General features: G+C 40.8%; 2 protein-coding genes across 6 annotated transcripts in view; both read left to right on the forward strand.

The window, feature by feature from the left end:
* Window positions 1-23,818, forward strand: part of LOC139533032 (zinc finger protein 271-like) — a 279,603-nt gene that overhangs the window by 97,182 nt on the left and 158,603 nt on the right. The gene's annotated exons all lie outside the window — the stretch shown is intronic.
* LOC139533065 (zinc finger protein ZFP2-like) overlaps window positions 1-23,818 on the forward strand; it is a 316,223-nt gene that overhangs the window by 18,396 nt on the left and 274,009 nt on the right. The window lies entirely within an intron of this gene.

Raw genomic sequence — 23,818 nt, forward strand, 5'->3', positions numbered from 1 at the left:
CCAGAACAAGACATGCGGCCCCAGAACACTAAACAAGATTTTTAAAATCAGCATGGATTTTGTGATCAGTGGCAAAGCAGTGATGACTGTAACAGCGGAAGCAGGACCTCGGTTGAAACATAGAGAAAGGGCCAAGTATCAAGCCACAATATACGATGCGCCAAAAAAGCGGTTTCTAAGTGTGTATAGAACCCAAATACCGCCCGCATCTGCGCTGAAAGATCAAGTGCTGATGTCTAATGGACATCAATGGGGGTATCGGTTTGACTACCTGGCCTGTAGAGTGAACCTCTATACGGTAGCCGAAGGAGAAGAATATACAGACCAGACTTTAGGAGTGGACTACGGGCTTGAAGACTGGATGGTTTTTCGCAAGGTTGTGTGTCCCGAACTGAGCCTTATCACCAAGGGGTATAGCTTGTTCACGGGCTACGAGACCCGTTGGGAAGGTGCCCCTGACTCCTCAGGAAGAATATTTCACAGGGTGAAAATACAAAGAAAGAATGGACTTCCATGTGGCTACGTAGAGTTCTATATCAGCAACGAGGAAACCCGCAACCAAAACATTCGTGATGGTGGCCTGACTGGGGATTTTAGGTGCTTATTCCTTTTAAAATTTGGGATCTAATGGAATTGAAAATGTTACAGCTGTTGGACGCTCTCTTTGTACAGAGCCAACAGCGGCAGAGCATTGTTCATGTAAAGAAGTGCATAATATATACGAATCCTGAGGATTATGATTCAAAGGAGCCCCAAGAAGGTACATCCTCAGAAGGGACAGCCTCCGAAGAAAACTAAGTACGCGGCTGCGTTAACCACGCCCTGATACCCAAAGGACTGGTTCAACAATAAAAGGAGTGCCCTTAAAGCCTCCAGTTCTTCATTTCATCATACACCATGGATATTCATACAACATACCAGGACTCCGATACGACATGGGGGCCAGACCCTAAGGACTCTATGCCTCGCAGCCCGACATTCTACTCCCCCCTGGCGAGACCCACGACACCCCCTACATTTACACAGCCTGAGGATGTGTTTGATGGGGTAGTCAGTACTATTTTTGTGGACACCATCAAGGCCTCTGTAGCCACACTTTTAGACGTGGTGATTGGAGAATATATAAGAGAAAAATGCATCGGTTGTGAGATTAATTAACCCAGCCAGCGCCGTCATCCGTGCCTCTACGACCCGCCAAGATACTGCTTCTTCAACCATTTTGAGGAGCTGGTGAAAAGCCTGTGGTCCTGCAGGTTTATACCATCGCTGGTCAGAGCCCTGGAGTCTATGGGTCTTGTGCCGTCTATCCCCAGAGTTTACGGGGTAACCGAGGCATTCCTACATGAACTGAAGGAGGCAATCTACATCCACGAGAAACTCAAAGAAATCCAACACACCGTGGTGGACGACAATAAATACCGGGAAGCTGTGGTGGCTGATGTGATGACTTTCTGGCTCAATAAACCCCAAGAGACCGAGTGACATTTTGTTATTTAGTTTTAAAGCAATGGGTAACTATGTGTCTACGATGTTAGAGAGAATGAATAAAATTCTTCTTTTGAGAGAACTTACAAATGTTATGCATCAGATTATTGAAAATAAAGTGAACAATGTATCGTTCTACACAACACACAATGCCTGGGTTAATGAAGAGCGTGTGCTGAAAATGGAACAAATCATGAATCATGTACGACATACGGGCGAGAGTCTGCAATGGACACAACTGGTATCACGTCTTGTGGATGATTCTGAAGAATTAGAAACAACTTTGTCTAAGATTTTACTTTATTTGTTTGAAACACCATTTAATTGTAACGTGTCTCATATTTGTTGTTTATATGCTTATATATCGGACATTTGTGTTTAAAAAAATTCAGCGACACAAGCCTGTAAATCTAAACCAAATATACAGGATGTTGCATGCTGTGATCGTTGAGAAAACTGGGACATGTATCCTGCAAAGAATCCTGAATTGTCTGTATACGTAATACTTGATGCATAAAATAAAAATTCTAAAATTAAAGTGAAATGTTGTTGTTATTTGAAAGTGGCTCATTAAAACCTTTTGTCAATAGGGGGTGCTGTTAGCACATGTGTCAGCATATGGTCTCACAAGGGGTCTGAGGATCTCATCTCAGTACCTAATGGCAGTCAGGCTACCTCTGGCGAGCACATGGAGGGCTGTGCGGCCCCACAAAGAAATGCCACCCCACACCATGACTGACCCACCGCCAAACCGGTCATGCTGGAGGATGTTGCAGGCAGCAGAACGTTCTCCACGGCGTCTCCAGACTCTGTCACGTCTGTCTCATGTGCTCAGTGTGAACCTGCTTTCATCTGTGAAGAGCACAGGGCGCCAGTGGCGAATTTGCCAATCTTGGTGTTCTCTGGCAAATGCCAAACGTCCTGCACGGTGCTGGGCTGTAAGCACAACCCCCACCTGTGGACGTCAGGCCCTCATACCACCCTCATGGAGTCTGTTTCTGACCGTTTGAGCAGACACATGCACATTTGTGGCCTGCTGGAGGTCATTTTGCAGGGCTCTGGCAGTGCACCTCCTTGCACAAAGGCGGAGGTAGCGGTCCTGCTGCTGGGTTGTTGCCCTCCTACGGCCTCCTCCACGTCTCCTGATGTACTGGCCTGTCTCCTGGTAGCGCCTCCATGCTCTGGACACTACGCTGACAGACACAGCAAACCTTTTTGCCACAGCTCGCATTGATGTGCCATCCTGGATGAACTGCACTACCTGAGCCACTTGTGTGGGTTGTAGACTCCGTCTCATGCTACCACTGGAGTGAGAGCACCGCCAGCATTCAAAAGTGACCAAAACATCAGCCAGGAAGCATAGGAACTGAGAAGTGGTCTGTGGTCACCACCTGCAGAATCACTCCTTTTTTGGGGGTGTCTTGCTAATTGCCTATAATTTCCACCTTTTGTCTATTCCATTTGCACAACAGCATGTGAAATTTATTGTCAATCAGTGTTGCTTCCTAAGTGGACAGTTTGATTTCACAGAAGTGTGATTGACATGGAGTTACATTGTGTTGTTTAAGTGTTCCCTTTATTTTTTTGAGCAGTGTATATCTTTATTTAGTCGAATTAGTGATAGCTTCTGATGGAGTAAAAAACTGGTGGTGTAAGAAAAGTGTTGTCTTTTGCTAACGTGGTTAGCTAAAAGATTTACATATTGTGTCTTCCCTGTAAAACATTTTAAAAATCAGAAATGGTGGCTAGATTCACAAGAAGTGTATCTTTCATCTGGTGTCTTGGACTTGTGATTTAATGATATTTAGATGCTACAATTTACTTGTGACGCTATGCTAGCTATGCTAGTCAGTGGGGGGGGGGGTGCTCCCGGATCCGGGATGAGTACCAAGTAAAAGTTAACGTTATTGTACCTCAGCGAGGCAAGAAGGATGGCGGAGCAGATGTTGAAAAATATTTATTATAATCCCTCTAACCCCGGGTCTTATGGGGGTAAAGAGCATTTCCAGAGAGCTATAGCCGAAGAAACCGGTAGCCTGTTAAGCGAATGAGTGGTTATCAGAGCAGGATGCATTAACTCTCCATAAACCTGTAAGAAAACAATTTCCAAGAAATATAGTTTTTTCTGCGCATCCCTTGTCCCAATTTCAGGCGGATCTATGTGACCCTGCAGATAAAGGGCCCTTGCAGATAAAAATGATGGAAATCGCTACATGCTAATGGTTATAGATATTTTCTCTAAAATAGCATTTGTAAGGGGCTTAAAAAATAAGAGCGGGGCAGAGGTGACCCGGGCCTTTGACTCTATCTTGAAGGAAGGAGGAGCCCCCAAGAAAGTGCAGACTGATGTCAGAAAATCATTTTTTAATAATACTTTTCAGAAACTCATGAAGAAGCACAATATCATACATTTTGCTACAAGCTCGGATTTGAAAGCTTCAGTTGTTGAACGCTTTAACAGAACTCTGAAGGAGCGGATGTGGAGATATTTTACAGCTCACAACACGCATAGATATATCGATATAGTTCAAGATTTAGTGAAGGGATACAACAGCAGCTACCATAAGAGTATACATATGAAGCCCTCCGAGGTCTCTTCTGAAGACTCTTTTCAAGACTTTAAAAATCTATGGTTTGTTCCCCCTTCGCCGTAAGAAAAAATATACTCGACTAAAAATATGAGCAAGGTTACAGCGATGAGTTGTTCACCGTTACCGAGTGTCTGCCACGCATACCCCAGGTCTACAAGTTAAAAGATTATGACGGGGAGCTTATAGAGGGATCTTTTTATGAGAAGGAATTACAGAAGGTACAGTTGGGTAAAGACAAAGCCTTTCATGTGGAGGAGATTCTAGATCAAAAGAGAGGAAAGGGTAAAACAAATCATGGAACACACCGGCTTCTACCTGACTTTCCCCACTAATGCGTCTGCACATATATATCGTAATAATCAGAGTTCGAATTATACTACCAATTTTCCAAAGACTATAGAGTTATCAGAGGCCTGGGAAGTAGGTCTCAGCGAGATTACATACCCCCATAGTTGGTATAATATCAAAGATAAGGACCGTGATTTTTATTGCAAAAAGTTATCGGAACCTGCAAAACTTATTAAGCTTAAAAAAGGATTCTATAGAACCGTCGACAGGATCGTCTGAGTTGAATGAACTCCTAACCCTGAACAATATGGAAATATTCCTGATCTACAACCCTATATCCATAAACGGGTACAAATCTCAGGGGATGCTGACGGGGGTATAAAGACCAGCGGTAATTTAGCCTACATGTTGGGGATGGGTCCCAATAAATGGACGGATGTGAAAGATAAATTCTTCCCATTCCTTGCGGATATACATGCAGGATTTTACAACATATTTGTGTATACCGACATCATATCCTATCAAAGGGTCGGAGACAGCTGTGTGCCCCTCCTGAGAACAGTTCATATAGACGGAAAGGATGGGGACATAGTCACTGTCACCTACGACAAGCCACACTACGTACCTGTAAGCAAGAAATATATTGAAAACATTCTGATTGAGCTTAAAACGGATCAGAACGAAAACATTGAATTTACTTATGGTAAAACGATTGTAAAACTCCACTTTAGACCCTCCAAAACCTCTCTACATATATAATATTTGTATTATATATATTTATAAACATAATACAAATACATTTAAAAAGGGTTATGGACCATCAACATCTCGACCCTAACCACTATGTCTCATACTATGTTGGTCAAGTGGGTAATGGACTACCCGGCTATTATGGATCCCCGACCATGTACGGTTCGGGGATAGGAGGTATATTTCGTAACCTCTTTAGGATGGTTTTACCGTTTATGAAGAGAGGCTTCAGCATAGCCAAACCACATTTAAAATCAGCGGCTAAAAATATAGTAAGTGAGGTTGTAGCCAATGCTATGACCAGAAGGGCGTCACCAGATGCCGAGCATCAAAAAGGCTCGGGGCTTATGATGTTGTCTCGAAGACCAAAAAAGAGACCTCCGGGTAGAAGGCGCAGGCTTGCCCCTAAAAAGCGGAGGTTAACAGTTAAAAGAAACTCAGTAAGTCAAAGACATGGTAAAGTGAGGAGGTCTGGACCAAAAACGACAAAAAGAATACTCTGAAGTATTTTCTAAAAGAACAAGCAACATGGCTCTTTTACACCGCATGTCCTCTGAAGCTATAAACACAGAGCTCGATCTTTTCACGGCCCCCTTAACCCAACATTCAATAGAGAGGTCCAGTTATGTGGAGATAGCCCCACTCTCTGCCATTACCGACAATAGAATTCATTGTCATATAGAATTTTTCATACCAGGAGAGAACTTACAAATACGAATTTTTCATACCAGGCCACGGTGACAACTATCTGGACTTCAACAACACCTTGGTGCATTTGCGTCTAAAAGTGATTAAAAGAGATGGCCCTAATATTGCAGGCGATGCCAAAGTGAGTCTCATTAATTACCCAGTGGGTAATCATCTTCTCCCAAGTGGATGTGACTTTGGGTGAACGCCTAATCAGTCAAAGCAGTACCACATACCCTCATAGGGCCATCATGGAGTGTTTTCTCAACTACTCCGAAGACACTCTCAAGACACAATTCAGCACCGGGCTGTTTAGCAAGGATACTGCAGGAGGCTCTATGGAATCGACAGACCCTCCCACTGGTGCAAACAAAGGACTGGAGGCACGCGCTGGCTACTGCACCGAATCTCGAGAGTTTCATTTGCTAGGGCCTATACACTCTGACATTTTCTTTCAAGAATGTTTACTCTTAAATTCGGTTGATTTAAAGGTAAAATTAATCAGGGCCAAGGATGAGTTTTGCCTGATGTCTGCCCAGGACGGGGACTTTAGTTTAAAAGTGTTGGGGGCAACGCTTTTTATTAAAAAAGTGTCTATCTCCGGCAGTTCGTCTGGGTCACACAGGCTTTGATGAAAGGAAATGCCCTTTACCCTCTCCAAAGAATTACCATGAAAACCTTTAGCATACCTGTGGGCAGTAGAATCTGCAGTCAAGAAAACCTATTTCTAGGCCCTTTACCTCGATACGTGGTTATAGGTCTGGTTGATCACGCCTCTAATACGGGCAGCTTAGATTTAAAAAACTTTACTTTTCAACACTTCAATGCAGAGTATGTAGCTCTCTGTCAGGAAGGACGTCAGGTCCCTGCTAAGGCTTTCCAACAGCAATTTAATAACCGGATATCTGTGCGAGAATTTTACAATCTATTCCTGGCTACAGGGCGGTATCTAAAAGATCTCTCTTTACCTATTGACAGAAATGATTTTGCAGAGGGTTACACGTTGTATGCTTTCAATTTATCACCTGATGATGACACCTCAGGAAATCTGTCTGTGGTGTCCCAAGGTAACCTCAGGCTGGTAATGCGTTTCCGTACACCTTTAGCCTGTACAGTTACCTTGATTGTTTATGCATGCTCTGATTCAATCTTGGAAGTGAATGCCCGAAGACAGGTCTTAGTGGATTATTATTAAGGATTGTTGAGCAAAGACATGAATACCCAAGAGTTGGAAGGGCTCATGAGCCGATTGATTGGAAAACAATTTTGTGGAGTGTTGGCTTGTGATGAATTACCTATTGAGAAATGGCCGGAGCGGCCTGCATTGTTTATTGTCAATACCCATCCTAAACACATGCCGGGTGAACATTGGCTCGCTATGACATTAGAAGAGGAAGGAGGAAGAAAAATCAAAACTTTTTTTGATTCCTACGGCTTTCCCCCCCTGTTTCGCATTTCCCCAAATCTATTAAAGAATTTTTGACCAAAAACGGATCAAAGATCTAGTACAGCATCAAACAAGTGCAAGATAACCTTTCCACTACATGCGGTCAACACTGCGTATTTTACCTATGCCAAAGAGCCCGGGGAGTTTCTTTTGAAGATGTTATGTGTCTTTATAAGGATGATTTAAGAAGTAATGATAACGTTGTAGCTTGTTTTGTTAGAAAATATCAAAAGTGTTCAAATGTGTGTCCTTTAAGACCGTGTAATCAAGGCGTATGCTCACGTCAAATGTTTCAAGAATGCCACAAATGTTAAATTGCTTATTTTTTCAAATAAAATGTATTGAATTTAATCATAGTCATTCAAAAGTCATTCAAAAGTCTAACCACCCAGAGAGATCGGGATTAGGAAATGGTCCTGAGACGTTCAGGGGGGTAAATGAGTTATAATCATCCTTTTCATATGGGGGCGGGGTTGTTGGGGCATCTTTAGGGGTGCTGTATCTCGTTGAAGGTTTTTGTTTTAAAGCTTGAATCTGTTGACGTAGCTTATAGTTGGGTACACCCGAGAGGGGAATGTTGAGGATTTCCAGGGCCTTAAGAAACTGACGCCAACCGGGAGGTCTTCTGTCATCAGCAACCTTGTGGGCAGCCGTGGTACTTTTAAGCAAGTCAAGCATATGTGAACCCCTGACTGTTGTATGCTATGTCTTTTCTTTTGAAGACTGGCCCTTTTATTGGAAAAGCGTTTGATCGCGGTCTTTTGTCTCTTTAATTTTTTCAATTGGGTCAGGGTGAGTGGAATGCATCGTTTGAGAAGATTCAAAGCAATCTCACATAGGGATAATATCAGATCTGAAAAACAGCGACCCAAGATGGCCTTCCGTTCTTGGTAGCGTCCTCATAGCTCTCCATAAAGTAGGATTTCCTTCCCGGGTACATCTGCTGAGCTAGAGTGCTAATTTGCAGTTTGTCTCTAGGATTTTTGAACAAAACCATGTAATTGGCGTTCAAGCTAATGGTACGGCTATTTTTACCTTGGTGAAACACATTCTGCACCAAGTAAAGCACGGACAGGTTTCTATGATGAGTATATTTGCTACCTGCAAATAGCATATCGTCCAAAACCAGCAGATTGTTTTTATGAGGAGGGAGAAGTTCATCATCAGACAGAGATTCAGGTATTCCTTCAACAAACTTGATTTTTATTGTCTTCAATAATTCAGCATACAGAGGTGGTGTTGACCTATTGCAAAGCATAGCTTATTACCAGGATTGTGAACGTTTATGAGGTAGGCCCTTTTATTGCTTATAATTTCTGATTGCATTAGGTTATCTAGCTTCCGTCTCTGACCCCCACCACCCTGGGGTTGACGTATTATTTGCACTACAAGCTCGAGGGTCCTATCGGCTATGACGGATAAATTTGACTGAACAAGTCGTTCTAGCAGGGCGATAAATTGTTCAAGATCTGCTTCGCCATTGGGTAAAGTACATACAGTTTAAAGCATGTCATAATTAATTACACCTTTTTACTATGCCTTTCTTACAGATAAAGGGCCTGGTTAGCCCTGACCATTATCCATATCCAATTCACCATCGCCATGCCTGGCTCTCTTGCACGCACCATCAAAGCTCCGTAAGTTTTCACTCCATGGGTAGATAATCCGTCGGGCATGTAGATCCTGGGTATGTCTCAAGGATAGATGCGGCCAGCGCCGTAATTGTTCACGATTTTGGGAAAGACTGTCCAGCTTATTCATAAGGGTTATGAATATGGGATAATCAATCCATTTAAAGCTAAACACTGGCATAGAAAAGTTGACATCCATGCATGCTTTGGAAGATACATGAGAACTGACAGACTTTGTCGCATTTGCACTATCAAATTGTTCACATGCTAAAATTGTCACTTTGGAGTCAGGGCTATAGGCCAATGAAGCGATTCTTAGGGCCTTCAGATCATTGCATCCGCAGACCTGTTCTTCCAGTGCATATCCGGGCACAGTTGTACCACTCAGGGCCTGTTCAATTTTACAGAGCGCTAGCCTAATCTTAAGCCATTCTCTCATCCGCAGAGCAGGAGAAAAACTCCCAGGTTTTGCCTGATAAAGGGGTTTGGGGCCACTGTCTGTGAATATCTTAACCGTAGAATCCTCCGGTTGGAATATGTAAGACATATGTCCCTCACTCGTACCCAAAACTCCTTTAAACCTCTTGGCAATAGGGGGTGCTATTTGCACTCTGTAATAATTTCGTTCCCAAATTAAACTGCCTCGTACTCAATTCCTGCTCGTACAATATGCATATTATTATTACTATTGGATAGAAAACACTCTCTAGTTTCTAAAACCGTTTAAATTATTTCTCTGAGTGAAACAGAACTCATTCTGCAGCACATTTCCTGTCAGGGAGTGAGATTTCAGAAATCGAGGTCCCTGTTCTGAGGTCAGTTTATAAGTCCCCGTGTAAGCCATCGGGCTACATGCACTGCATACGTCTTCCTCTAGATGTCAGTAAGCGGGGAGAATTTGAATGGAGTGGATTGCGCAATCTGGGACCCTATATAAGACCGTGGAACGGAAGTACCGTTCTTTTCAACTGGGCGCCTGGCGCATCAGGGACATCACAATCGCCTCCTGCAAAGCTTTCGTTTTAGCAGTTCTGTATCTCCGGTCATGTTTTTATTCGTTATAGTTGTTAAAGACATCATAAGGTAGTTAATTTAAACCGACTTATAGCAGTTTATAGCAGTTTATTGCGATTTTCCTGGATTTCTTTGTGATGCGCTTTCACGAGTTGGACACCTCTCCAGTGGGTGGCTAACGTTAGCGGCTATTTCGACCGGACAAGAGGACATCTTTCAACCCAAAGACGATTGTTCTGGAGAAAGGACACCTTGCCCAAGATTCTGATGGAAGCTCAGCTAATAGTAAGCAGTCTTTATGCTGTTAATTCATACTTATGTTGACAAATGTCAAATAATAATTCCGCCATGAATTATGGTGCGGTCTCGCTTTAGCGCACGCTGTATTGCGCAGTAACGTTAATTTTAAAAATCTAACACAGCGATTGCATTAAGAACTAATTTATCTTTCATTTGCTGTCCAACTTGTATTTTTTAGTCAAGTTTATGAATAGTTTTCGATTAGAATAGGTGCCTCTCCAAGATGGCGCCGGACAGATTGCTTTAAGTTTTGGCCACTAATCACATTGTATAACCACGATTTGTGCCGCTAAATATGCACATTTTCGAACAAACTCTATATGCATTGTGTAATATGATGTTATAGGATTGTCATCTGAAGAATTCTGAGATGGTTAGTGAAAAAATTTATATATTTTGGTGGTTTATACGTTATCGCTATGTTTGGCTTGAATCGATGCTGTTGTGATGTTTGCTATTGTGGTAAGCTAATACAACGCTATATTGTGTTTTCGCTGTAAAACACTTAGAAAATCTGAAATATTGTCTGGATTCACAAGATCTGTGTCTTTCAATTGCTGTACGCTGTGTATTTTTAAGAAATGTTTTATGATGAGTAATTAGGTAATACACGTTGCTCTCTGTAGTTATTCTAGTCGCTTTGGTGAGAGTTGTGATGGTGGCTGCAATGGTAAACTATGATTTATACCTGAAATATGCACATTTTTCTAACAAAACATATGCTATACAATAAATCTGTTATAGGACTGTCATCTGATGAAGTTGTTTCTTGGTTAGTGGCTATTTATATCTTTATTTGGTCGAATTTGTGATAGCTACTGAGGGAGTAAAAAACTGGTGGAGTAAAAAAAGTGGTGTCTTTTGCTAACGTGGTTAGCTAATAGATTTACATATTGTGTCTTCCCTGTAAAACATTTTAAAAATCAGAAATGATGGCTGGATTCACAAGATGTGTATCTTTCATCTGGTGTCTTGGACTTGTGATTTAATGATATTTAGATGCTAGTATTTACTTGTGACGCTATGCTAGGCTATGCTAGTCAGCTTTTTTACTGATGGGGGTGCTCCCGGATCCGGGTTTGGGAGGAATTAGAGGTTAAAACATTCTGGGGCTTCACACAGAACTTCCTCGAGGCTTTTGTCACTGGCTTCCTGACACGAGACGCATAGCATCCTGAGAATTGGCCTAGGAGACATAATTTTCTGTTTAATGTTCAGGGTTTATTTTTTTAAATCTTGTTTAGTGTTCTGGGGCCGCATGTCTTGTTCTGGGTTTTATTTATAAGGTGTCTGCCAACCCCAATACCCCAGGACATTCGTGTTTCATAGACAACAACCCTAAGGTCAATAAAACAGGGGGTGGGGGGGCCATACTCTTTGAAATGTTCATCTCCCCAGTTCAAAGAGGTCCCTAGACATCAATCATCATGACAACTTCAAAGGCATTATATAAATATTGTCGCACTCACTCTAAGGCGTGAGAACAGGAACAAGATGCCCATATATGGGCATAACCACGTGATCACTTCCCGCCAGGATGCCCTGACCGGATGCCCAAATATGGGCATGCACACGGCATCCGGACATAGGGTCATAAATCAAACGTTTGACGTGTGCCGTCTACTTTATTCTCTCTGGTGTGTTTTTTTTAGCTTCTACTGTAAAGATATTGAGATTACCTTACGGTTGAATATCCTCTGTGAGGCGCCTCACAATAGATTCTGATGGGTGACTGGGTGGTACTGATTCCCTCTGCAGTTTTCTCTGGTAATGAGCTGGTAGACACAACATACACTGATTTTGCAAAACATTAAGGACACCTGCTCTTTTCATGACATAGACTGACCAGGTGAACCCAGGTGAAAACTATAATCCTTAATGATGTAGTTGTTGTTGTATTTATTTTGGATCACCATTAGCTTTCAGTAGAAAACAAGATACTGCAGTTGCAGTGGGCTAAGGAATGAAAACACTGGAGAATTTAAAAAACATTGCCTGGTCTGATGAATCCCTGTTCCTGCTGTTTCACGCTGATGGGAGGATACCACGAGTACAACATTGCAGGCTGGTGGTGGTGGTATGATGGTGTGTTTTCATGCCACATATTGGGCCCCTTGATAAAAGTGGAGCAACGTTTGTGTAAAAATCATTGCCAATCAGGTGTATCCCTTCATGGTGGCAGTGTATCCATCTGCAAATAGATTTTTTTCAGCAGGATTATGCCACAAGGCTTGTCCAGAACTGATTCCAAGAACATGACAGGGAATTCAGCTTAATGCAGTGGCCTGCCGAGTCACCAGATCTCAATCCAATTGTGCATCTGTGGGAGGAGATGGATCAAGCTATTCGGAGTAGAGATCCACTCCCAGCCAACTTGACACAATTGTGGGAAGCATTGGAGTCAACATGGGCCAGCATCCATGTGGAACGTTCTCAACACCTTGGAGAGTCCATACCCCGACTAATTGAGGCTGTTCTGAGGACAAAAGGAGGTATAACTCAATATTAGGAAGGCGTTCCTAATGTTTTGTGCACTCAGTGTATATAAGATAAAGATGTTGTGGTGATCAGTTTTCAGCATTAGTTTGGGTGGATTATTTTATATTACTAAACAATTTTGTTTAATGATAAACAGGCTATGAATCGACTACTTGTGTTTATTAATTTGTCTTTTAATACTAGATTCATTATTTCAGTCATTGATGATGAATGTATTTGAATAACTGTATTGAAGTTAATTGATCTGGCGGCAGGTAGCCTAGCGGTTAAGAGTGTTGGGCCAGTAACTGAAAGGTCGCTAGTTTGAATCCCGAGCCGACTAGGTGAAAAATCTGTCATTGTGTCTTATTTGTCCTGTAAGTCTCTCTGGATAAAAACATCTGCTAAATGACAAGAATGTAATGAAAAATAACGTTTGTACATGAATTCATGCTGGGCAGCCACTTTTTTCTCATGTGTATAATAAAATGAAATAAACTGTTTTTAGTTAAATACTGTATATTGTCGTGGTAATTTCCTGTATTACTAAATGATGAGTTTACAAACCACACACAAGTCAGTTATATTTTAAACTCCATCTTTAATTAAATGAGTTTCACCATAGCCCTTTGACTCTCAGATCAATTCAGTGTCTATAAATGAATTCTCTGAGAGTGCTTACAAAAGAATACTTTGTATCTTTTATAGCCAAGATACACCCCTCTCAACTCACATGACGAACCACAGATCTCAGGAACTTCACAAAGGGCCTTTTACTTGAAAGAGGATTATCCCATAGCCAGATAGCATTAGCTATAAATTATCGTTCAGTTTGGTCTCTTAGACGAGGTTCTACTTCTCGTTCTTGGTACTTCATATTACCAAAACATTACCTCATCCAATGGCATATATCAATTGTCTACTTTAGATACTCCCATCTCAAATACACCCCACCCCTGGACAAGCTCCCTGGGGGGAGTGAGCCTCTAGGTCATATACTATCTCAAGATTCATGCAACATCAGAGGGGTAATACAATGCTTCCAGACACTGCCATACTCCTCTCCCCCCCAATGGGAAAAGGAGGGAGTGACTGGAGTACAGACATTGTGGAGCCCTTCACATGGTTTCACAGATATATTCAAAATGAAGACAATGTTCAAACTTGAATTCTCCCTTTCTGATATTCTGCCTATTACCAGACATGTAAAAGACAAGCCTGACCTCTCCCCTCTCTGGGCCCCAAGTGACTTTTCCCTAAAGGAGATAGGAAAATGCAACTGCCAACAGTATAGTCCAAAAGAAGACATTCTAATGACAAGTATAAAGTAAATAAAACATCTTATTCCTCTATGTTACCTAACTAATTCTGATTCAGCTATGAAAATATACAATACACAACATTGCCGCTTTGTTTATCCAGGCCAGAGGGACATGACCATAGTAGGCTAGAGCAGCTAAGTTAGTGTTAATGTTAGCTAGCATGCAAGTATCCAGGCAGAGTTTCTTATGTTGGCCTAGAGAAATAATAGTTTGCGACATTAACGGAAACCGATCATTAATATAACAACCTTATCAAATTACAAATGTTTTCACAAATGTTGACGCTTACAATTATCCGCGTCGTTGTGTTACGTCTTGAGGAACAAATGGCGAGTGAATGACTCGCTTCTTTCTCCCAGTTTTGAGGCATGACGGTTATACATTGTAATACATTCTGTTGTGATATTGTAAACGAACAGAGATTTCTTTTGGAGCGCGATTCATGAACAATTATGTATTTTTGGGAGACAATTTGAGGCCAGGAAGATGGTGAAGGAGGCATTAGGAAAGGTAGTCAGTCAGAGTGACCAGTAGTGGTTTTGTATTGATTTCATGCGTCTCAGAAGAGCTGAAGGAGAAAGCATTGTGTTTTTCGGAGCAGGGCAGCAATAAAAGGGTGTTATATCTGGGGTTTTGTTATATATTGAGGTTCATCGTCTTGAGCAGAAGATTCCACGAGTGGTTGGAGCACTAAACCGTGTAGTAGATGGAAAGAAGGAAGAAAGTTAATCAGTTTTACCGTTGTTTGAAGAAGATAATCTGCCTACTACCGAGGTAAAGTTGCTTTTATATTCACACATTCGGACATTCAACAGACATTCAGCAGACATTTGCGAAAAGCCATTAATCATTGTAAAAATCTGTAACTAATTCATTGATTGTCACAGACATATAAAAATAGATATGGTTTATACTTTAAATGTCTAGCATACTTTTACAACCTTCGTTTTGAATTTTTAAAAATCCAGTTTTGATTTGATGGAAATATATAAAATCTTAAATGCAATGTAAAGCTGTTTAAATCAATAACTAATTCACCCTTTGTCACAGAATCATCAAACTAGATATGATTTATTCTATAAATGTCTTGCATATTTTTACAACCTTTTTTTTGAATACAAATTCCAGTTTTGATTGATAGAAATATATCAAATCTATTAGATGTCATTCTAGTAATGTTTGATATTACAACATTGATATGTGATACCTTTTTTATCAACAAATACGTTTTTTTGCAAACGTATGTCTTTATTACTACACGATTTATATTGCCTGAATACTCAACGATGATTAGCCCCTCAGTTATGTGTGCTTCTGTCAGGGTTCTGGTCAAATGCATGTCCTTTAAAGTTAATTTAGCAATTGAACAAAAATCCATTTCAATTTGAAATTGTTCCAAATTACAAAAACATGTAACAGAATTTGGGTATTCCAGAACTGTTATTTACATGTAAATCAACATAACCCTGTTTTATGTTTTTAATACTGCAGATAGAACGCTCTGTGTGCCAGAGATGGTTCCATTTAGCTTGTCTGGGGATGACAAAGAAGGACTTCAACAAAGCCAAAACAGAAAATGATTGGAAGGGGCCTTTTTGCTTTTAAATTAGAGACGTATAAATAAATGACTGTTGTTCCTTGTAACTACTTTAAAATGTGGAACTGTTGCCCTAAAAATGCAAACATTGATTTGAAATACAATTTAATATTGTAAACATTGTACAACTTATGTAAACATTGTCTAACTTCATATAGAACAAATTGCACTTGAAATTAACATTTATTTTAAGTTATTTTAAATAAATGCATATTCTCACTTTTTTCTGAGACAATCACTGAATTAGTTATTGATTTCTTCATCTTTAAATGCAATATTTGAGATTTTATGTATTTCTGTCAAATCAAAACGGGAATTCCTACTCAAAGCAAAGGTTGTAAAAGTATACCAGACATTAATAGAATAAATCATACATAGTTTGATGTTTCTGTGACCAACGGTGAATTAGTAATTGATTTATAAAGTTTTAAATGATATTTGGCGAATAAATGTCTGAATATAAAACCAACTTCACCTCGGTCTGGCTACTCATGTGATTTTCTTTTAACCTTTACCTCAATGACGGCCTACTAAGGAACAGTGGGTTAACTGCATTGTTCAGGGGCAGAACGACAGATTTTTTCCTTGTCAGCTCGGGGATTCGAGCCTGCAACTTTTCAGCTACTGGCCGAACGCTCTAAACACTAGGCTACCTGTGATGCTAGGATATATATGATATGCAGTGTGAGCTATTGTGAATCAGCAACTACAGTTATGAAATGTATAAAATAATGGCCATGTAGCCAAGTGTGTGCCGACGGAATCTTGTTGGTATTTATTAGGATCCCCATTAAAACTTCTTATGGCTGAGATCCCGTTAACGGGATCGATATGACAACAGCCAGTGAAAGTGCAGGGCGCCAAATTCAAACAACAGAAATCTCATAATTAAAATTCGTCAAACATACAAGTATTTTACCACATTTTAAAGATAAACTTGTTGTTAATCCCACCACAGTGTCCGATTTCAAAAAGGCTTTACGACGAAAGCACACCATCTGATTATGTTAGGTCAGTACCTAGTCACAGAAAAACACAGCCATTTTTCCAGCTAAAGAGAGGAGTCACAAAAAGCAGAAATAGAGATAAAATTAATCACTAACCTTTGATGATCTTCATCAGATGACACTCATAGGACTTCATGTTACACAATACATGCATGTTTTGTTAGATAAAGTTCATATTTATATCCAAAAATCTCAGTTTACATTGGCGCGTTATGTTCAGTAGTTCCAGAACATCCGGGGATTTTGCAGAGAGCCACATCAATTTACAGAAATACTCATAATAAACATTGCTAAAAGATACAAGTGTTATGCATGGAATTTTAGATCCACTTCTCCTTAATGCAACCGCTGTGTCAGATTTCAAAAAAGCTTTACCGAAAAAGCACATCATGCAATAATCTGAGTACAGCGCTCAGACAACAAAACAAGTCATACAGATATCCGCCATGTTGTGGAGTCAACAGAAGTCAGAAATAGCATTATAAATATTCACTTACCTTTGATGATCATCGGAATGCACTCCCAGGAATCCAAGTTCCACAATAAATGTTTGATTGGTTCGATAAAGTCCATCATTTATGTCCAAATACCTCCTTTTTGTTTGCGCGTTTAGTACACAATCCAAACTCACGAGGCGCGGGCAAGTCCAGGCGAAAGTTCAGATGAAAAGTCATATTACAGTTCGTAGAAACATGTCAAACGAAGTATGGAATCAATCTTTAGGATGTTTTTATCATAAATCTTCAATAATGTTCCAACCGGAGAATTCCTTTGTCTGTAGAAATGCGATGGAACGCAGGTCGCTCTCACATGAGCGCGCGTGATCAGCTCATGCCACTCTGGCAGACCCCTGACTCAATCAGCTCCCATTCCCTCCTCCTTCACAGTAGAAGCATCAAACAAGGTTCTAAAGACTGTTGACATCTAGTGTAAGCCTTATGACGTGCAATATGACCACATTTCCACTGTATCTTGGATAGGCAACGAGTTGAAAAACTACAAACCTCAGATTTCCCACTTCCTGGTTGGATTTTTTCTCAGGTTTTTGCCTGCCATATGAGTTCTGTTATACTCACAGACATCATTCAAACAGTTTTAGAAACTTCAGAGTGTTTTCTATCCAAATCTATTTTGGATCGTATTTTTGCAACTGGGCCTGAGTAGCAGGCAGTTTACTCTGGGCACCTTATTCATCCAAGCTACTCAATACTACCCCCAGCCATAAGAAGTTAATTAAACGCTGCAAAAGTATCAGAATTGTTCACTTCTCTCATTGACTTCTCAAACCCCGGCTTGGTCCGCTTCGCAGGCGTTCTTTGAAGTCTCGCGTTGTTGCGTCTCTGGGTTTAGAAACTGGTCGTGGGGGAACAGGAAGTTCCGCGCAGGCGCGCATCATTCTTCAGAATAAAGGATACGCCAGAATTGTGCAGTCGAGACGACAACTTCTGTGTCCGTTTCAAATGTATTACTACTAGATAGGCTGTTGTTCAACCAAGCTTTTTTTAGTCAAGCAGTGGCAAATATATATATACAGTATATATATAAAAATGTATGGCACATGAGCCATCTATCTGATTCACGGCTGTCTGAGTGGACTCGTCCATTGTGGAGGGAATGGCACACCACTATCAACATCATTTCTAATCTACAATGTTTGTTTGGTTACGGTAATGCATTCAATACATTATTATTACAGTCTTACCATTGTCATTGTAGGAGTGGACACATTGTTTGCAGAGCGTATAACTTAGGCTACACGAAGTTTTGGTGTATTTCATTCCATTTAGGAGTTGTCAATTTATTCATTGTGTTTTGTTTAGAGTGCTCTTGTCAATGTTGAGTAAGGACACACACCTGATTACTCATTGAAGTAGTCCTATAGGCTAGCTGGCCTCTGTGTAAATGTAGGCCTATAAATGTGCCCATTTGGGGATCTGATACTATTTCTGATTGTCTTAACTTACCGTCACTGTGGAGTTTCTCAAATATAAAAATGTTCAGCTCAAACAGCAAGTATGTGAAGTCTGTTTCTACATCCATTGAGAATGATAATAGTTCCTCAACGTAGCCTATTTGAAAATGTCCAGCTCTCTCCCTTTTGATAACCACCAAAACTGTCATGCTCTGATCCGGTGGAAACGTCATAAAACAGGCCTACCTAATTACTTCTTATCCTTTGCGCAAAATATCCCTATGTCTGTCTGTCTGGAGCTCGCTGTCATGGGAAACTGAGGGCCCAAAATATTTTATACAATGTTGCAAGTTTGCTAGCACAGGCCAGACCAAATTAATAGTTGATACAATGTTTCAAGTTTCTTGCAGACAGGCCATGTGTAGCCAATTTGATTCATAGGATATTTATTTCATCAGGATATTTTCTACCTGCAGGCTGCAATGTTTTTATTTGTTAGCTTTATGTAAGCTAGTTTTGACAATGGCAATAGAAGTTACTTTTAGAATTGTATCATTTTAAATTAGATATAATTTTGATTAACCACGTGACATTGATTTGAGATAAATAGACTTTATATATAAATATCTGTGCATGCGGACTACTGATGTCCTGTTCAGTTTGAGAACCTGAAGATGAGGAAAACTAGAGCTACGGCTATAATTGGTTTGAATGAAAACAAGGTTTCATTGCACATAGTTATTGACCTCACAATAAGCCATATTCAAGTAATTTACATAACTTACATTACTATGAAGCAGTAGACGCGGAGATGAACAACGCTACATTAGCAGCTAATTAGCGTTTCATTTTTGAGGGGCGTTGAAGAGTTTGAATGTAAAATGTTGCAACTGTGGTAGGGATCATATTCCCGAATTCCCTGAGTGCCCTGTTAGGGTGAAAGAGGTTGAGGTGTCAAGGATCAGGACTGTTCAGCAAATCTGCCATGTGGAGGCAGTGAAGAGGGGCAAGGAGCCACAGTTCTGAAGAAGATATGGTGGTGGATGCAACGCAACCAGTTGCAAATGTTGTACGTCAATCAAGTGATCTGGATACACTTATTGTGAAGAAAATGCTACGTGATCAAGACTAAGGAGATGATTGTGGACTACAGGAAAAAGAGGACCGAGCACGCCCCCATTCTCATCGACGGGGCTGCAGTGGTGCAGGTTGAGAGCTTCAAGTTCCTTGGTGTTCATATCACCAACAAACTAACATGGTCCAAGCACACCAAAACAGCCATGAAGCAGGCATGACAAAACCTATTGCATCATTGCCTGTTATGGCAATGCTCGGCCTCCGACCGCAAGGCACTACAGAGGGTAGTGCGAACGGCCCAGTACATCACTGGGGCCAAGCTTCCTGGACATAATTATATCTACAGCTGAGAAGTTTTTGGGCCTCCAAGACTTCACAGACTACTGTCGCCAGAAAATGTTCCAGCCTTAGAGGATCCTTCTGAGCCTGTGTAGGAACCTGATTAGAACAGAAAAGCAGGCTGATTTTAGTTTGTATTATTTATTTTTTATACTGTATGTACTGAACAAAAATATAAACGCGACATGTAAAGTGTCCCATGTTCCATCCCATAAATGTTCCATACACACACAAAGCTTATTTCTCTCAAATGTTGTGCACAAATTTGTTTACATCCCTATTAGTGAGCATTTCTCCTTTGCCAAGATAATCCGCCCACCTGACAGGTGTGGCATATCAAGAAGCTGATTAAATTGCATGATCATCATTACACAGGTGCACCTTGTGCTGGGGACAAGAGTAGCTGAGAAGGTGCTGCCTTGGCAGCAGCTAATGGGGATCCCTAACAAATATAAAACGAAAATGCCAATAAAATGGGCAGTTATGTCACACAACCCAATGCAACAGATGTCTCAAGTTTTGAGAGAGCATGCAATTGGCATGCTGACTGCAGGAATGTGCACCATAGCTGCTACCAGATAATTTAATGTTAATTTCTCTACCATAAGCCGCCTCCAAGTTGTTTTTGAGAATTTAGCGGTATGCCCAACAAGCCTCTCAATTGCAGACCACGTGTAGGGTGTTGTGTCGGGAGCGGTTTGCTGTTGTCTACAAAGTACTCCATGCTAGCATTGGGTTATGGTATGGGAGACAACGAACGCAATTGCATTTTATCAATGGTAATTTGAATGCACAGAGATACCATGACAAGATCCCGAGGCCCATCGTCCTGCCATTCATCCACCGAAGGATCTGTACACAATCCCTGGAAGCTGAAAATGTCCCAATTCTTCCATGGTCTGCATACTCACTAGACATGTCACCCATTGAGCCTGTTTGGGGTGGTCTGGATCGACGTGTATCACAGCTTGTTCCAGTTCCTGCCAATATATAGCAACTTCGCAATGAGGAATAGGCCCAGAAGCGGCCCTCTTCCGGTGGGCCGGAACTGATTGACTCGGCCCGGAATCAGAATTAATGACTGCCAAGAATCGGCCCAAGTACATCAGGCTGTTTCCATCTACCGGAATTGAGCCAGCTTTGCTGGCATCTTACCAGAATCCCCCCAGAAGCGGCCAGATGAAAATTTAAATAAATGTATACAAAATTACCAGACAGTAATTTTAAATATTACTATTATACATTGTATGCATACAAATTATACCCCTCCACCCCCCAAAAATAACGTCAGAGGAAATGCTGTATGGGACAAGGACATCCTGGCCGGCCAAACCCTCCCCTAACTCAGACGACGCTGGGCCAATCGTGTGTCGTCTCATGGGTCTCCTGGTCACGGCCGGCACTGGCATCGAACTAGCATCTGTAGCAATGCAGTTCGCACTGCGACTGCTGCGTTAATGCTTATCCGTTGCCATGTACAAAGTATCAAAATAGTCAAATACAACTTAAACCGGGCTCTAAAATTATTTAATTTAAATGTTAATTGTATTTTTTAAAATCACAGAAACAATGAAAAAATATGAACAAATAAATAATGAAATGTTAATTATATACAGACGCCCGTTTAATCATCTGCCAGAGAGTAGCCCCAATCGTCCCGAGACCCAAGTAATACATTTGGGAGCAGCAGCAGCAGCAGCTACCCCCTTCTCATGTAACAGGGTAGGGCCAGCCCAAGGATCCCGCAATGCACGGACGGTGTTAGTGGGGGAACAGGAAGTTCCCGACAGGCGTGCACCATTCTTCAGAATAAAAAAAGCGCCAGAACTGTGCAGTCAAGAAGGTATCTTTTGTGCCCGTTTCCCTTTATTACTACAGGTACGTAATAGCACGTTTACATTTTCTAATTTCGAAAAAACATGTCATTCCATGCTAGGTAACAAATCCATTAAATTATTATCACGTTTGATGTGATATTTTTGTGTCAAACCGAGTGAAGAACGTGGTGACGTTATACTATTTTACAAGTCACGTAACTAGAGACGTTGGGTTTGTCTTAGTGGATGTACATATTCTGCTCATGTTAATTTTCATAAAGAATCCATTTATTTGAGATTTCTGAGCTGTTATCGGTTTTGTGTAAAATTCACACGCTGGTAAAATGGCGGCGCCGCCTCGGACTGGGTCAACGGACTAAAGTGCAGGCAGTGTGGGTGCAGACCATTTTACGGTTGCGCTACTGTTTTGAAGCTGAATGTAATGCTTGTTGGTTTTCGACATGTGTACTAATATTCAGACACATGTAGTTGTTTCTATCTTTATCTATACATTTGAGTATGGTGTGAACGGAAATACTACTGTTTTTTGATTGAAACAACGAAGACGCGGTTCTTCAGGAAAATAATACATAGTGCTGCCTGAAACAAACTAACCTTGTACTTCATGGTTTTTGAGTCATTTTATGTGAATTTAGGAAATCTATATATTAAGTGATATTAACGTTGTGTGTCCGTTGTGTTTTAATGTTAATGCAATAATGTTTTGTTGTCAATACTCACCTACCTGATCTATTGAAATGAGATCCGTTCTTGACTTGGACAAGAGTTCACCTCAAATTTCTACTGTTTGAGCTCATGTTCCTCTTTGTAGAATATTAGCTCAACAGTATTGTGGACCTCCTGCACCTAAATATAAACAGTACCAGCACCTATTTCAGTCCAAGTCAAGCACTGAATTAGATAATTGAACAAAAATAAATATAATATATTTTTAGAGAATAAAGAAGGTGCCAGAACTGGCAAGAAAATAACTTTTGTGTCTGTTTCTCTTCTACTACTTGCCGACTCAGGTATGAGGCCGGTAACATCAACAGTGAGGACAAACCCAGCCCTCCTCTCTCCTTCTGCACCGAGTCCAAACCTACAGTCACTGGGTCCTGATTGTGACAGTGGAGCCCAGTTTGCACTGCAGGATCCAGAGATGGCATCAGTGAAGCTGGAAGACTGCAGTCAAACACTGGAGCTGGATGTCAACATTAAAGATGAAGAAGAGGAGGAGAAGATTGGAAAATCTGTTTCTCATGGTAAGAGCAGGTTCTAAGTTTGTGTTTTTCGTTCCAACTTCCCACTGTATGAAAAGTTGCAGTAGAACTGTTTCATGATGAACTGTTTCAATGAGAAGGTAGAAGTGCCCACTATTTATAGACTATAGAATTAGAATAATCATTCTATTTCCATGATTCCAAAAGATCACCTTGGTGTTTTGATCTAAATTGCAATTGCAACATTTGGTTAAAAATAAGCACTAGTATCTTTGCTCAGTGTGTAAATTATCTCAAATGAGTGCAGGAAATTATTCTCGGTTGAAGTTGAATTGAACACTATAAAACAATCAGAATGGAGAAAGACCCATTGAACATTTTTTGGAATATGTGTTGCCGCCCTAGGGTCACGCGCTACTCATAAAGCAAATGTAGAACTTTTATTAATCAAAAACATAAAATACCGTCAAAAATGTGAAATACCATGGTATGATATTTTTGCCACGTCGCCCAGCCCTATGTTAGAGCAAAAACCAAGCCACGAGGTCGAAGGAATTGTCCGTAGAGGTCCATGGAAGGAAAAATTCACAAGCTGGTAAAATGGCGGCGCCCATCAACGGACTTCGGTGCAGGCCGTGTGGGTGCAGCAGAGACAATTTTAAGGTCGCACTACTGTTTTGAAGCTAAATGTAATGATTATCAGTTTCTACATGTGTAAAATATTGACACATTCAGTTTCTGTCTATAAACGATACTATGGTGTGAACGGAAATACAATTGTTTTTTGATTGGAATAATACCGTGAAGAGGGTTAAGGAAAATGGTACATGGTGCTGGCAAAAACTAACTGTAA

Source organism: Salvelinus alpinus, chromosome 10 (genome assembly GCF_045679555.1).
Source record: "Salvelinus alpinus chromosome 10, SLU_Salpinus.1, whole genome shotgun sequence".
In the NCBI taxonomy this organism is placed as follows: Eukaryota; Metazoa; Chordata; class Actinopteri; order Salmoniformes; family Salmonidae; genus Salvelinus; species Salvelinus alpinus.